The sequence below is a fragment of the Mauremys reevesii genome, linkage group 7, assembly GCF_016161935.1.
Source record: "Mauremys reevesii isolate NIE-2019 linkage group 7, ASM1616193v1, whole genome shotgun sequence".
Lineage (NCBI taxonomy): Eukaryota > Metazoa > Chordata > Testudines > Geoemydidae > Mauremys > Mauremys reevesii.
Window position 1 is genome coordinate 109,485,413 of NC_052629.1, and position 17,288 is coordinate 109,502,700.

General features: G+C 44.4%; 1 long non-coding RNA gene across 1 annotated transcript in view; it reads right to left on the reverse strand.

Moving 5' to 3' along the window:
- LOC120368563 overlaps nucleotides 1-17,288 on the reverse strand; it is a 54,633-nt gene that overhangs the window by 2,109 nt on the left and 35,236 nt on the right. The gene's annotated exons all lie outside the window — the stretch shown is intronic.

Here is a 17,288-nt window from a genome sequence, read left to right on the forward strand (position 1 = left end):
TAAGGCTTACATTGCTGTGCAATAACTCATGCTCAGGTGTTGTGACTAACACAGCGTATCAGTGTGAATAATTGTCCAATATTTCAAACCCTGGTGTATCTTATTAGTGAATTAAAATATCATTCATGCAGTAAATTATTCCTTGCAAATCTTGGTATTTTGTCAACATTTTTATTTGTTTTAAATTAGGTAGTAGTAAAAAGAAACAAATATGGCAAACTGGTGTTCTTCCTGAAGGTATATGGAACCTGCCTTTGGGATATATAGAAGTTACACACCAAAGAGAAAATAGACTAACTAAGCATTTCCATTTGTACTTTGTATTTATTTTAGTGTTCCACTCCCTTAGTTCCATTTAAGTCAATTCATTCACTGCAGGTGCCACAGATAGAGCACTTCCATGCCAGAATTCTGCATTACTATTCTTCAGCCGATGGCACCGATTGCCACTAGGTTTATTCATCAGCAGCAGTCAAAATCCTATGGTGTACAAACATCATTTTGAGGACCACCAGTGGTGCACTTATAGACGTAAAGATACATTACGCCAATGAGGATGTAAGGCTGTTGATCTGGGTATAACGCACACCTGACTTCATTGTGAGCTTTTCCATTGACTTCAATAGAGCCAGGATTTCACCCCAAATTTTTTCTAAGGATCGGAGTCTGACTTCAGATGTGGATTTGTGGCTATAGAGTTTAATGGGAGTTTCACTTGTTCTCGTCCCAGTCAGCTAGTGTTTTTCGCTTTATGTCTTTTTCACACCTTTCACTTGATGCTTTCTACTCTGAGGTCCATTCTGTTTGGCTGGAACAATCTCACACTTCAGATCCACCCATGTCTCTTGTTCTTAAAACCAAATTTTTCCAATAATCTTCTCCTCGTCTCCTCTCTCCCCTCACTAAAATGTTATCCTATGACTTGTATTTGTCTTGTCTATCTCAGGCCCTGATCCTGCAATGAACTTTGGGCAGGAAAACATAGTCCACAGAGGAATTTGGTACCCAGCATGGGCACGAGGGTCCACCCACAAGGATCTAGCTGCTGGATGCTGGTTGGTGAGTCTTGCCCACATGCTCAGGGTTTAACTGATCACCATATTTGGGGTCGGGAAGGAATTTTCCTCCAGGAAAGATTGGCAGAGCCTCTGGAGGTTTTTCGCCTCCCTCTGCAGCATGGGGCACGGGTTACTTGCTGGAGGATTCTCTGCACCTTGAGGTCTTTAAACCACGATTTGAGGACTTCAATAACTCAGACATAGGTTAGGAGGTTGTTACAGGAGTGGGTGGGTGAGATTCTGTGGCCTGCATTGTGCAGGAGGTCAGACTAGATGATCATAATGGTCCCTTCTGACCTTAAAGTCTATGAGTCTATAACATTTTGTTTTTGAGGGAGATGAACATAAAAGTCTTTCTGTCATGTTCTAGTAATAATCAGAGTCTACAGACATATAAACTCCAGGTGTCACACTTTGCTTCTACTTCATTACATAGTATTTCACTTAAATTTATGGGTTCAACTATCTAGCAGAATGAAGTGCTTTTTGTTAATATTCAGATACTATCTTGTTTTAGCCTGAAAAAGAAAACTGTGAGGAGAGCTGCCTTTGTAACATTACTGTTATTTATCTTAAATATGTCTTAACTGAGTTTTATCATTCCCAAACAACACTGAATATTAAAAGGTTCAAAGAATTCAAGGAGCAGGTTTGAACTAATTCCGACGGGTGAAATCTTGGCCTCATTTAAATCAATGGGATTTTTGCCATTGCATTGACTTCACTTTACCATATTTCTGAAAGTGTTTTGGGTTGGATAGATTGGGCAAGATTCTTAGCTGCAAGGTACAGTGGAACAGAAAGCTGCCAGATCTGGCTAGCTGAGAGTTCCCTGGTGTGAGAGAGCTCTCATCTGGCGCTGGCTTCTGCACCACTCTCTACCTCTCCTACTCAGCCCCAGTGCTGAGGCCTGTCACGATGGGGATAGGCATGGCTGGAAAGTGCTGGGCTCTGGCTATTTCCAGCTGGTATGTAGTTTCTTAGGGACCATAGCCAGTTAGTGTAAGTCAGAGAAGCCTCCAAGTTGCTTTAACCAATATTAGTGCAGATTCACCCTGCAAATCAGGTAGTTGTAAAAGGTTCCATGTCAATCCCTTTCTCTCCTGTGCCAAGCTAAAGCTGGGAACATTGGAGAAACAGAACAATTATCAAATAATGCCCTGTGCCTGATTATAATGACACGTACTATACTTAAAATCCATGGGCTTATCTGATCATCAGTCTTCCTCCATGATTATATTGCTCAGAGATATAAGAGTAACCGTGCATTTAGTTCCTTCCGTATGACAAGCCCAATTATTAAATCATTTCTGCCCAAGTACAATTCTTGTCAAACTTAAATTTAAATGAGATCAAATATTGCAGGAAGAAATACAAGATGGTCAATGAAAGAGAATGATTGTTCCTTATCTGCCTGCTAGGAAAACCAGATTAAAGTTTTGGCAGTTTCAAATTCTGCATAAATTTTACTGGACCCCATCCATGCTTTTTCAGACAAGGATTGTTGAATTGTAACAAGTGATGGAGTTGAACTCTAGAGGAGGGTGGAGATGTAATCAACGTTTTATAATCTCATAATAAACTTACTCACTTTTGTGGACAAATAGTTGAGGCCTTCATGACTGGGAGAAGCCAAAAATAACATTTTCAAACTTGGGTTGCCTAAAGTTAGGAACCTATAAAAGTCCCCTGATTTTCAGAGGTGATAAGCATCTAGTGGCTCCTACTTAAGTCAACTTGAGTTGTGGGTGTTTGAAAATCAGGTGCCTAAACGTGAATATACATAACTCATTTTAGGCACCTGCTTTAATAATTTGTGGTGAGCTTTTATGCTGTCCCTGTAAGAGGCACAGCAGAAGAGGAAAAAAGGCCCAAGAGGAGAGGGGTAAGTCAATTTTGGGCTGCTGTAGGGATTAATGCAACCTTCATTGTAACTGAGACAACCATTAGGAGCTGCTTATGGGTGGACTACATCACCTGGGATGCACCAGGGTCTCCTCTCTGATTGAACTGCTGCATTGTGTTATGGAAGTCCTATGATTGTGGTGCATCATTGAAGATATAGTCTGGCTGAGGTGCCTGGTCCATAGATGAGAATGGGGGCCTATGATACCTGAAGTGCAGCTCCCATGTGGAAGCTCAGTCAGATGCAGTTCAATGCTGACCCAAAATGAAACATGATTCAGTTTACCAAGTCAAACCAAAACGTCAATATTTCTGAACAGAAAAAGTTTGGAACTCTCCATGGTTGACAACTCTGTTCCTCAGGCACAATGGGATGTCCTATCATCAGGCTAAAGCTCATGTGTGCAGGAGACGGTGCTTTCTCAGGGACTTCGGAATGAACTGTCACAGGAACTAAGGACTCCAAATCTTGCCACCTTCAAAGTGCAAGGTGCACTTTCACTTTTCCTTGTCAAACATAAACACAGAGCAATGGGTACATTAAAAAACAAAACATATCAACCCCCCTCCCAATCCTACCAAAACTAAATACTGTACTGTACACACAATTATCCTTCTGTGGAGAATCTGAGAGGGAGAATGAACCACATGTGACAGATGCTAGTCCCAGTGCTTAATGCCCTACTGGACCAGGCTCAGATACCATGGTCTGAGAGTAGTATAAGAACTTTGGTGGACTATAATAGATCTTTCAAGACAGGAGAGACATGGATCGAGGTTACCAGACAAAACTTCTTCAGAGTCACAGGCAGCATAAATGACTGAAATTCAGCTAAAGGATGTGTTGAACCTGAGCCTCAGTGGATGTAAATTGGCATGACTACATTGGAATAAATAGATCTATGCTGATCTACCTCACCACATTTTGTTCCTTCCAGACACTCAAGCACCCAACCTGGCCAAAATTCAATTGATTGAATCTGTGAAGGAAATACAAAATTCCTCACAGTGTGACAAATCTTACCACTGGTCTCCTACCCATCCTGGCTTGCCATTCATCTAAGTTTTGGACAATCTTACTGTGACAACATCTGTCTTTTGATATTTTTGTTGTTACTTTTTCCTCACCAAGCTTAGGAGAGAATGGAAAGTGAGCTATTTTAATCAACCCCACTTTCTGATCAAACGTGATGATAGACTCCAAAGTACAGAGTGGGCATCTACATTTTGTGAATGGAGCTGCAGAGTAGTGTCTATGGATTTAGTAGCTGCACTCTTTCAGGATTTCAGCTCTGACATTCTGCCCCAAAGGACAGTATAATTCAGCTTGAATGTGCATGTTTGACTACAGATCTACACTTAGCACTGCTTCCCACAGAAAATAATTTGCATTTGTATTTTTCTTTTTTTCCTGTGTTACGGGTGACAACATACAGTATCTGTCCTAAGATGAGAGAGATCTGTAGGAAGGATGTGGAGATGAAGATTTCTTCCTATTTATTTTTAATAAGCTCTATATGAATAATGCAGTTTGGAATTTAAGATCAGAGACTTCTTACATTTATATAGGAGGTTTGTAATCCCGTCGTAAAGTAATGTGTATATATATGTCACTCATTTTGCAACATTTTGTTCTGTTAATCGGGAGATACATTCTTTATCATCCTTTTCTCTTTACATTAGGACAAATAGCTAAACATCTTATTTTTACAGTGAAATTCTGGGATTTGGCTTTGAATAGTACAAAAAACTAACAGGTGAAAGGAAATCCTAATGATATACCTCAGTTACTCTGAAATATTTTACAGCCTGAACTACAAATATGGGAAATTAGGGCCTGATTCTTACCAGGTATAAATGGGTGTAGGGCTACTGAAGTGAAAGGAGCTGTGCTCATTTACAGCAGCTGAGAATCTTGTTCTTACCCCTCACTTTGAACCACTACTATTTTTCATTTTATGTTCCTAGTGGTGGCTACTATTTTAATATGGAGAAAGGGATATGAATAAATCATGATAGAAGCATGTCTTTACTATACTGCCTGCGATCTTATATATATATGAGACAGTCGTGTATTTTTTTGTTTCTCAAGATAACAGAATTAAAAGGATGTTAATATTATTTGTGCTGAGAGACGATCAAAACCAAAACTACAGTTCCAAACACTATTGTCCTAAGGGAAATTCAGCTCCAGATTTTAACTGTACAACTGTTCCCCAGCTATATAACAGGCCAAATAAAAACCCAGGATTTGAACATCGGGGAAGTTCAGGTGAGAAATCCTGGCCTCACTGAAGTCAAAGGAAAAAGTCCCATTGACTTCAATGGGGTCAGGATTTCACAACAGGTCTTGATCCAATTTTTGCAACTTCAGTCTATCTCTATTTGTGATATAGTCCACCAAAAGCATGGGAACTCATTTAATCCAGTACTTTTTGCAAATCATCTGACACTTGAAGCTCCATCTCTAGTTCTGCACAGCTCCAGTTCAATAACAGGATTGTTATGTATTGAAATTAAAGGGCACATTTTCAAGTCAGATTTTGCTTAGCTGAAGCAGCACACATGCAAAATTATTCACTCACATACTTGTGCCTCTGCTTTTCAAATGCAAAACTACACAAGCATGGTATAAAAATGTCCCTTACTTGCATTTGCTCTTCCAATGGTGGTCATGCAGGAGGCTGAATTTTCACCAGTAAAAGTGAATGGCCTTTCTGGGTACAAATTCAAACTCTTGGATGCCCACACATTAGTTAATATAAGGGTACGTCTACACTACGGGATTATTCCGATTTTACATAAACCGGTTTAGCAAAACAGATTGTATAAAATCGAGTGCGCGCGGCCACACTAAACACATTAAATCGGTGATGTGCGTCCACGGTCTGAGGCTAGCGTCGACTTCTGGAGCGTTGCACTGTGGGTAGCTATTCCATAGCTATCCTATAGTTCCCGCAGCCTCCCCCGCCCCTTGGAATTTCCGGGTTGAGATCCCAGTGCCTGATGGGGCAAAAATCATTGTCTCAGGTGGTTCTGGGTAAATGTCGTCAGTCACTCCTTCCTCTGGGAAAGCAACGGCAGACAAGCATTTCGTGGCTTTTTTCCCTGGATTGCCCTGGCAGATGCCATAGCATGGCAATCATGGAGCCTGTTTTGCCTTTTGTGACTGTCACCATATGTGTACTAGCTGCCGCTGACAGAGGCGATTCAGTAGCGCTACACAGCAGCATGCTTTTGCTTTTGCATGACAACAGAGATGGTTACCAGCCATACTGTACCATCTACCATACCATAAATTGGTAATAAAATGATCATGGTTACCAGTCCTTTTGCACTGCACCATTTGCTGCTGTCATAAGTGCCCCTGGCTGAGATCAGCCAGGGGCGCAAAAGCCAAAATTGGGAATGACTCCCTGAGTCAATCCTTCCTTTTTGGTATCTAAAAATAGAATCAGTCCTGCCTAGAATATGGGCAAGTGTACTAGAGAACCACTGTATCTTAGAACCAGAGAGCACAGCTGCTCTGTGTCAGATCCAGCAGAAATTATGAGCTGTATGCTATTCACAGGGGGTGCTCCTGCAACAACCCCACCTGTTGATTCCATTCTTCCCCCAGCCTTCCTGGGCTACCGTAGCAGTGTCCCCCCACTTGTGTGATGAAGTAATAAAGAATGCAGGAATAAGACACAGTGACTTGTTAGTGAGAAATGAGTGGAAGGCAGCCTCCAGCTGCTATGATAGTCCAGACAGGACATTAAGCAGTGTGGAGGAGAGGAACCCAGCATCCCGCTGCTAGTCCAGGGACAATTGAATCTTTTCTTTACACATGAAGGGTGGGGGCTGATGGAGCTCAGCCCCCTTTTGCTATGATGAAGACGGTTACCAGCCATACTGCACTATCTACCAGGAAAAATCAGGAGCTTTTTACACAGGCGCCCATGATTGACCTCACTGAATGCTAGTCGGCATGGTTACCAATCCTTTTGCACTGCCCCATGTGCCAGTAGGCTGCTGATGATGATGGATATCAGCCATATTGCACCATCAGCCACCCATGGTGGGGTGGGGAGCAAGGATGTTGGTGTTGACTGCTGCAGCATCGCGTCTATCTGCAGCATTCAGTAAAGATAGGGTGACGTGTAAAAGAGTCAAGAGAGGATTGTTTTCCCTTTCACTTCTGCGGGTGGGTGGGGGGGTACGTAAATTGCCGAGCTATGCCCTGAACCACCGCGGACACTGTGTTTGACCCTAGAAGCATTTGGAGCTCAGCCAAGAATGCAAATGCTTTTCGGAGACTGCAGGCACTGTGGGATTGCTTGAGTCCTCCAGTCCCCGCTCCAGTCCCCCCTACATGAGCGTCCATTTGATTATTTGGCTTTCCGTTACGCTTGTCACGCAGCAGTGCGCTGAGTCCCTGCTATGGCATCTGTGTGGAGATTTTTTAAAAATGATTTTGAATTTCATCTTCTGTAACGGAGCGCTGATAGAACAGATTTGCCTGCCCTTACAGCGATCACATCCGCATGGACCATGCTGGAGCTCTTTTTTTATATTGATTTCGGACTGCATCGCCACCCGTGCTGATCAGAGCTCCACGCTGGGCAAACAGGAAATATTCAAAAGTTTGCGGGGCTTTTCCTGTCTACCTGGCCACTGCATCCGAGTTCAGATTGCTGTCCAGAACGGTCAGTGGTGCACTGTGGGATACCACCCAGAGGCCAATACCGTCGATCTGCGGCCACACTAATCCTAATCCGATATGGTAATTCCGATACTAGCGCTACTCCTCTCGTTAGGGAGGAGTACAGAAACCGGTTTAAAGAGCCCTTTATATCGATATAAAGGGCCTCTTGGTGTGGCGTTAAATCGGTTTTACGCTTCTTAAACCAGTTTAAACGCGTAGTGTAGACCAGGCCTAAATGTAACCCACTCCTGGGTGTGGTGTTCTGTCCCATCTAGTGGCACCAAATCCACTTCAAGAGAAAGAGATTGAGTCTGCTCTACAGCCTTAGCTAACAGCCAGCTGGCTTTTAGCTCATGCGGTACAAGTTCACAGGTTCATGCACTAAGCTCCAGAGGTCCCGGGGTTCGATCCCACCTGCTGAGGACCAGCGTCTGTCAGCATTACATAAGGACACAGGTGGTTAGTTTCCTTCAGAAGCCATGGGTGTGTGCACCTGTCAATGATAGGCATAATTATGTGCAAAAGCAAGGCCGGCCTTTAAAAACAATAGGTCTAATTGTCCAGCAAAATTATCTGTTGTATAATTGATTTCATCTTGTCTAGTGATGTTTTCCTTTGGGTCAGGGCTAGGGGAGCATTATAAACATAGAAATTATCATTTCTGTTCTTATTTGTCCCCAGATTGAAGAGTACAATCAGATGGGCAAGAAAATAGCTTCTAATATTTATGATCTTTTTAAAAATCATTACCAAAAAATCAGATGTTAGAAAGCTTCTAATTCTCAACTGCATTGAGATGGTAAGTTGTCTATTACTAAGGGGATTTCTATGTCAGTAGCAGGTCATTTCATTTTGTCTTTTTTGTTCATGGTTCCTGTCTCTGGTATCTTTTGTCTTCCTAGAAACCTTTTTTTGAATCTATAAATGAAAGTGTTTTTTTTTTCTTTTATTGCAGGGATAATTTAGAACGTTAATTAAGCTAACTGCTTATGTATGTAAATAATGGCAATTTCTCCCTACCTCCTCACCCATATCTAAAATAATGAATGGGCTTTGTTGCATAGATCTATATACATCTGTCATGCCAATATGTACTATTGCAGCAGTTCTCAACCAGAACCCATTCAGGGGGGCCGTGGAGCCCTGCGGCTGAACCCTGGTGCCCCAAGCCCCAGCTCTGAAGCAGAGAGCGGCATGCGGGATTGAAGCTGGCGCCCCCCTACCCCAAGCCGGGAGCAGCATCCCCCCCAAGCAGGTAGCGGTGTGGGGCTGATGCCACTTCCCCCCACCCAAGGCCCCAAATCTGGAAGCGGCGTGGGGCTGAAGATGGCAAACCTCCCCCGGAAGCCAGGAGTAGCAGGGTGCTGAAGCCGGAAGCCCCCACCCACCTGAACACAGCCCCTAGTTCCCCCCTTCCCTGCACCCTGAGCTACTCCCCTGCCACACACAGCCCCTAGCTACCTCCGCTCCCTGCACCCTGACCTACCCCCCTGCCTGCACACAGCCCCTAGCTGCCCCCCTCTCTGCACCCTGAGCTACTCCCCTGCCCGCACACAGCCCCTAGCTACCCCCCTCTCTGCGTCCTGAGCTACTCCCCGTCACACAGCCCCTAGCTCTCCCCTTCCCTGCACCCTGAGCTACCCCCCTGCCCTCACACAGCCCCTAACTACCCCCCTCCCTGCACACTGAGATACCCCCCTGCCTGCACACAGCCCCTAACTACCTACCCCCTCCCTGCACCCTGAACTACTCCCCTCCCCGCACACTGCCCCTAACTACCCATCTCCCTGCACCCTGAGCTACTGCCCTGCCCGCACACAGCCCCTAACTACCCCCCTCTCTGCATCCTGAGCTACTCCCCTGCCACACACAGCCCCTAGCTACCCCCTCCCTGTGCTCTGAGCGATTTTCAAACTTTTTGAGCTGAGTCCCCTCCTTTGAGTTATATTTTTGGTTGCTCCCCCCTACAACCCAGACAGGCTGGGTGGCCTCCTGAGTGAGTCCTGAGTCCTGAGGCGCGCCCTCCCTGGACCCCGCTGTGCAGAGCTGGCTTGAGCCCCGCCAGCCCTCGCCTCACCAAATAGAAGTAATACTATGCCTATACCCAAGGGTCCCGCCCTGGCCCAGAGTCCCGATTTCCCCCCTCCCTGCCCCGTTGGGCCCTGGTATTTTTATAGCACATTGAGAGGGGCCTCAGCAAGAAAAAGGTTGAGATCCCCAAATCTAGTCTGACCTCCTGCACATTGCAGGCCACAGAACCTCACCCACTCACTCCTGAAATAGATTCCTGAACCTCTGGCTGAGTTACTGAAGTCCTCAAATTATGGTATAAGGACTGCAAGATTCAGAGAATCCACCATTTAAACTAGTTTAAACCTACAAGTGACCCATGCTCCATGATGAAGAGGAAGGCGAAAAACCCCAAAGGTCTCTGCCAATGTGACAAGGGGGAAAATGCCTTCCTTACCACAAATATTGCAATAGTTTAGACCCTGAGCATGTGGGCAAGACCCACCAGGCAGATACCTGGGAAATAAATCTCTTTAGTAACTCAGAGCCCTCCCCATCTAGTGTCCCATCACTGTGTAAGTGTGAAGAGAATCTGACTTTGATAGTAAAGCAGAACTATCTGCCTAATTACTTGGTGGATTAAAGAGTAATATGAATACAAGCAAAGATCTGTTCTTGGAGACATCTGTTTATCCATGACTGGGCAAATGTAAAGGCTAAACTCCCATCTTCCCTTCTCCCCAGCTGAGTTGTCTTGTGTGTTCCTCAGCTGTTGCCAAGGATCTAGGCCTTTATCTACAATGTAAAACCCTGATCCTGCAAACAGATGTACTGAAGCATTCTGCATAGAGTCTCACTTATTTTATCGGGACTCTGGGGGGCTTGCCATTGACTTCAATGGGGCCGGCGTTTCACCCTGTGGATGGCACAGGGACCTCCATTAGTACATCTGTTTGCAGTCCCTAGATATGTACTCTGCTTTTTATGCAATTCTTGCATTCACTTGACTTATTACAGAAGCAGCATGAAAGTGTACTGTTGTCTTGATTTTTTTTTCAAATATTAGCATAATTCAGATGATGATGTAGCATCATATTCCTTATGTACAAAAATTTCTGAAAACTCAACCCACTTAAAATACACATTTGAATATTCATTGCTTTAAATCAAATGCTAGAAATTTGATGAATTCGCAAAATAATTCACCACTGAATTTAAAACAATTATCAGTCTAGGATCCAAGAGCATCTTTCCTCTGCCTTCATGTTCGTAGAGAGAATAATAATGGGCAAGATAAATGTTTAAGATTTTGGGTTAATTTGAAACTCTAAGTGACAGTGATGGAGTATGACCATGAACCCAAGTGGATCAAAACCAAAACTGACCCCATCCGGATTCAACCACACTTACTCACCCTCCTCCATTGAAATCAACCTTGCTTTTGAAGCCCAGGGGACTTCTTGGGTAACAGAATCTGGTCCAACATCTTTGGGTAAACCAGTGGTGTTTGCTCTGCGTGATCTTTTTTGCCCTCTACTGAATGGCATATTGACTACAGTAGCTTGTTACATATAACTAAAGGACTTCTCCTTAAGATCAGTGCTAGGGGGTTGTATTTGTGGTGCATAATACAAAGCCTGCTAAAGTCAATGGTAGTCTAACTACTGATATGAACGGGCTTTGGATCAAACCTTTTATGTTGAAGGTGTGATCCTTGCTTACAGCCATTAGTTTGTGGACAGTGTTACGTTCATATGAACCCCTATGTTGTGAAACCACTGAGTTTCTCATACTTTTAACAGACCATGACCAAACACCAGTCCTGATTCTGCTCCCACTGGATCATATCAATAAGAATTTTACTGCAGCTCTTTTTAGACAAAGCAGGACTGAGCCAATGTTATACTATTTAGTAGCTATTTTGATTAATCCTAAAATATGAACAAAAACTAAAATGTTAAGGCTGAGATTTTCAGAGATGCCTAAGGGGTCTGGATGTCCAATTTCTCTCAAAATGAACAGGGATTAAGTGTCCAAATCCCCAGAACGACTGAAAATCTCAGGGAATAACCACTACAACATATTGTCTTAATTAAACATGTTATTAAATGTATAAATGGCCTATCCAAGGGTCCAAGTCTCCAAAGTTAAGTAGGATGTCTTATGTGAGTAAATATTACTTACTTGTGAAAATGTACTTTCACTTAGTTCATGCACATACCTTTCCACCACCCCACTTCCCCTTTCCCCATTATCTGAAAAGATACTAGCAAGGAAAACAGCTCACTTTCATGTACACCAAGGAAACATTAACGTTATTTTTAAAATGATAAATGAAGTAGGACAGATACAAATTAGGGAGGATTATTTGTATCCTCCGTAGCAAAGCAAAGTAATAGCCTAGAAATCATTATGTGGGGGAGAAATGGATACACAGTAAATACTTGCAACTTCTCAGTGGCTCAACAGCTATTTCTGCTGCTGCCTATAAATTATTAGTTTCAGCCTTTCTGCACCCTCTCTTCCTAACTGGCATAGTATGAACACAAAAAAGATTATTATTGCTCTTTTATGAGTGAACCAAACTCTCTGCAAAGAATAAGCAGTTTTCCATCTGGTATTTGCTGTTTATGACATTCAATACCAGTTACTAGAGCTTTGGATGATTTTGGATGACTTGATATATTATTTCATTGGATTAGCTATTTCATGTGCCATTCCTCTTTATTCATGTACTGAGCAGCAATACCATGCCCTCTTGCATGGCTGTTACATTCTGATGTAGCCAATTTTGCTCATTATACTAATGCTTCAGACATCTCTGGTGCATGTGTTTCTCTGTCTGCTTAATGGCAGTAGTGCTAACAAGACTGATAAACATGTCCTGTAGAAATAATGTAGCTGAAGCAGGATTCATCAGTAGCAATATTATTGCTATTTATAATTCATATTGCACCAACAATGTGCTAGACACTTTGCCGACAAGTCTGTAAACAAGGACCCAGATTTGAAGAGCTTGAAATCTAAATCTCACAGTTTGCAAGTTCTTTACAGCTTTATGAATTACAGATTATAAAGAAAGATGTAGGGAGTATAATGAGGTTCGAAGCCACACTGTATGTTGCAATGTTTATTTGAGAAAAAGTCTTCTTGAAATGTTTGTTAGTTTACTTCTACCCTTCCTATACACCTGTACCCTGATATAACGCTGTCCTTGGCAGCCAAAAAATATTACCGCGTTATAGGTGAAACCGCGTTATATCAAACTTTGTTTGATCCACTGGAGTGTGCAGCCCCTGCCCCGCCCGGAGTGCTGCTTTTCCGTGTTATATCCGAATTTGTGTTATATCAGGTCGTGTTATATCGGGGTAGAGGTGTAGTTGTAACAGAGTCCTTTTTAATTAATGTCACAGATATGTGCAGAAACGCGGCACAGGATGGGTCAAGATTCAGCCACTGGTATGAGGCATCGCCCCTTTATTCATCCTCTGAACCCTTTTGTTAAATGTGCCTAAAAGTCTGTTGCCTGCCTCTTTGGAAGCAAAGAGAATGTGCACAACTGGACTCTGTTAAAGCTAATGTGAATCTATCATTGGGGCTATTACAGTTCAGTTCATTTCAGCACCTTCTCTTTGAGTTAATGCTAAACTAAAGCCCCAGTGGCCGCTAGAGGTGTCATCTTTTGGGAAAGATGTAAAAACAAAGTCCTGACTACATGTTATCAGGGGTGGCTCCAGGCCCCAGCACGCCAAGCGTGTGCCTGGGGCGGCAAGCTGCGGGGGGCGCTCTGCCGGTTGCCGCAAGGGCGGCAGGAAGGCTGCCTTCGGCGGCATGGCTGCGGAGGGTCCGCTGGTCCCACGGCTTCGGAGGACCTCCTGCAGGCACCAGCGGACCAGTGGACCCTCCGCAGGCAAGCCGCCGAAGGCAGCCTGCCTGCCGTGCTTGGGGTGGCAAAATGCCTAGAGCCGCCCCTGCATCTTATAACTAAAAATCACATAGCATAAGACTAAGTATGTTAATCCCAATTCCAAATTCCAGCTGGCTAATTACACTCTTCCTGCTTGAATTTTTCCTGCCGTTACTTTAGAAGATATTATTATTATTTCCCTCTTGTCCCAGACTGCTATGTATTTTCGCTGTGTGTGGCTATATGCTCTTAAACAACTGCTGTGTTCCACATCTGAAGTAGCTGCATTTCTGTGATGGGGGAAGAGACCTCTAGATATTTTCTAGACATCGCCAGTTTTCTTAGCAATGCTTAATACCCTACATTGTTATTTTTTCTTGTGAGATACCTCCCAACCACAATGAAGTGTTTTGAACTTCGTTCATTAATGTTAATCACATTGAGATTCTCAAATGAAAGGCACTAGTGGTGGGAAAGCATTATTCTTACTGGGCTAAATACAGGGACCCAGCACCAGTTGTTGGGCCATGTGCTGGATACTTCCATGGGAGGGTTGGATGAGGGTGAGGTTCTGGGAAAGAATGCTTTCCACCAGCTTGGCTGAAGTAGCCAGCCTGGCCTCAGCACACTCTCATTTCAGGGGCAGTAAGCCCAAAGTATCTGTGCAGACACTGTTGTCCCCAGCCACCATTCTGTACGCCTCCCTCTTCACCCACTCACTGCTAGAAAGGGAATCCCTTACACAACTGGACTCTGTGCTGTGCAACAGATGGGCCCCTGCCCCCTTTCATGGTTACTCAAGTGCAAACCTCTCTGCACAGTTAAAGTGCATTGGTTCAGATACTAGAGAGACTCCTACAGCCACGGAAGTGAAGGCCAAATTTGCTCCATTATCATTAGTCAGACTCCAAAGAAACCTTTTGCTGACCCCCCCGCCCCCACATCACCAGAAAGTTTCAGGTAAAATCGAAAGGTCCATAAATATTAGGTCTCTTTCCAAATTTGTGACTACAGGGCTATTCTTGGCATGGAAAGGGAGGTTCATATCACTAAAAGGAGAGGAAGCATGTATTTTTGTTCATGATAAGTCCAAGACAATGGCAATTCAATGGAGAAATGAGGTTTTCAGCTAATGAATGATGTGTCCTGACAATTCATCAGTAACACACAATGGTTTGAAAATAAAATACTCATTTGAACCTTAAAAATGAGTGAATGATTAAAAGATCAATTAAAAGTCACTCGCTATTCTCAACACTAAATCACTTACTAGATAAATATGTAGGGTGCTTTGTAGTATTGTCAATTGTGTGCATTCAAAATCATGAGTCAGGTATCAAAAATCATGATTTTAGCTTAAAAATCATTCAGATTTTTTCAAATAAATTTTTGGTTTCTTTTTATTTGCCTTCTGTTTTCAGAGCCTTTAGGGTGCACGCGAGCGACATTTTCAAGCTTTTCTGTGCAGCCAAAGAGATAGAGATTTACCTATTTTAAAAATAAAGCTGAGATTCTCACTGTGGATATAATTTGGACTGATGGATAGTTGTGTCCTCTCAATTCTCCAACCTGGAGTGCCTTTTACCCTGCTATGCTGTGAGAGCAACCACTCCCGACTTGTTACATGTTGCAGCAGTCTTACTGGCTGAACCTCTTTCAGTCAGGATCTCCCTCCGAGTCCAATGCTGCTTCCTTGTTCTTCAGGGTTGATGATGCCATGTAGAGAGAGCAAAGGGAAGACCATTTGGGGTGTCTGCCATCTCCTCTTATAGCCCTTTCTTTTACACAAGAATCATCTCCAGCAGATGTTTAGGATATAGAGGGTCAGTGTGGCCAGGAACCTTAAACTGCTTCTTTGTCAAAATGTAGAGCTGTTGCCCACACTCTCTCGCCAGCTGAAGAGAGGCCACTTAATCAGATGATGGTCCCTTTGATCCCATTGATACCTGGCTGAGGAGTTGGCTAAGCCTTTGTCTCTGGAGGACTTGTTTGTGACTTCCCTCCAGAACACGTTGGAACATGTCCTGGGCAATATCATACAGTGAAATCTTATATCTATACATACAATATTGCCACACATATTTTACCAGGACAATAATGATCAGCAAATTATGAATTTTTGAATGTCACCTTACATAGTATGCTTTGTACAAAATTTAACATAGTCTTGTACACAGGGGCGGCTCCAGGCCCCAGCAGGCCAAGCGCATGCTTGGGGCGGCATGCCACGGGGGGGGGGCGCTCTGCCGGTCGCCGTGAGGGCGACAGGCGGCTCCGGTGGACCTCCCGCAGGCGTCCCTGCGGAGGGTCCGCTGGTCCCATGGCTTCGGTGGAGCATCTGCAGGCACGTCTGCGGGAGGTCCACCAGAGCCGCGGGACCGGCGACCAGCAGAGCGCCGTGCTTGGGGCGGCAAAATGGCTAGAGCCGCCCCTGCTTGTACAAGGGTGTACCTATTGGGTTCCGGGAAGTGGGCGGGAAGATTGTACAAGAGTATAGTGGGGTGGTTACCCGCTCCTGCCCTTTGGGATAGCCCAGGAGGGGGCTTGAAAGCTGCAGCTCTAAAAGCTGGGCTGATTGGGAAAGCAGCCGCAGCTGGGCCACACCCTAATCAGGCCACATCTGGCCTGTATAAAAAGGCCAGGGAAGCCAGGAGCAAACAGTCTCCCTCTGCCTGTAGAGGGAGAAGGGCCTGGCTGCAGGGAGTTAGACAGAGGTTACCTGAGTGGAGCAGGGCTGGGGAAAGGCAGAGGAGCTGGGGAGCTCCTGCCTGGAAAGCCCCAGGCTGTGGCCTAGTATAAGGCCAAGAGGTACCAGAGGTTGCAGGGGGCAGCCCAGGGGTAGGCAAAGGCAGCAGGTCCAAACCCCTTTGCCTATGATGACTGGCTGATACTGCAGTCTGCCCCAGTGAACGGGGGCTAGATGGAGACTGGGCAGTAGCCAAAAGTGAGGATAGTGGGTTGGGGGTTCCCCAGGGAGGGGAGACCCAGATTGGTGAGGGACTGCCAGGGGGCAGCACCCCAGTTAACAGGGCACAGGGGTCCAGGGAGGGACACGGGGGCCAAGAGGACAGGCAGATCACTGACCTGCAGAGGGCGCTCCTGTCTGGAAAAGAGCTAATTCCTGAGAACAAACAGCAGGAGGCGCCGCAGGGGTGAGTCTGCTCCTCTACAAAGGGGTGAATTCAGGAGTACAGACTGCCTCCTCACTTTGCCTTCAGAAGTCGGGGGGGCCTTAGCAAGAACACCAAATATTGCAAGATTTGTACTCCAGCTTTCGTGTCTTGGTTGTACCAACAGAGAGAACCATCTGCAGTAGTTTAGTTTCACTTGTGATAATAATTACTTAGATAGTTGCTCAGGGTGTGGATTTGGTGTGGTTGGGCTCTTTGGGATTTAGCAGGCAGATCTGCCTGTGTATGACATATTAACTACATTTTATGAAGACCTTTACAATTCACTTACCAATTAAATGCTATGAAGACACATTCTCATAAAACTGGAGTGACATAGTAGTGAGTAAACCAAATAAAATATAAATGTTTAGATAGCCTCTTTATCATTAACTAAACCCAGGAGACTTTTAACCCTCCACTAAAATCTGTAGTTGTCATTCATTATAACATTAGTACCTCCCATGTTGCCAGTATTTTTCTCTTTTCACCACTGCATGCCCTGATACATGCTCCAACTTTGGGTAATTCCAACAATTTTTTTTCTATTA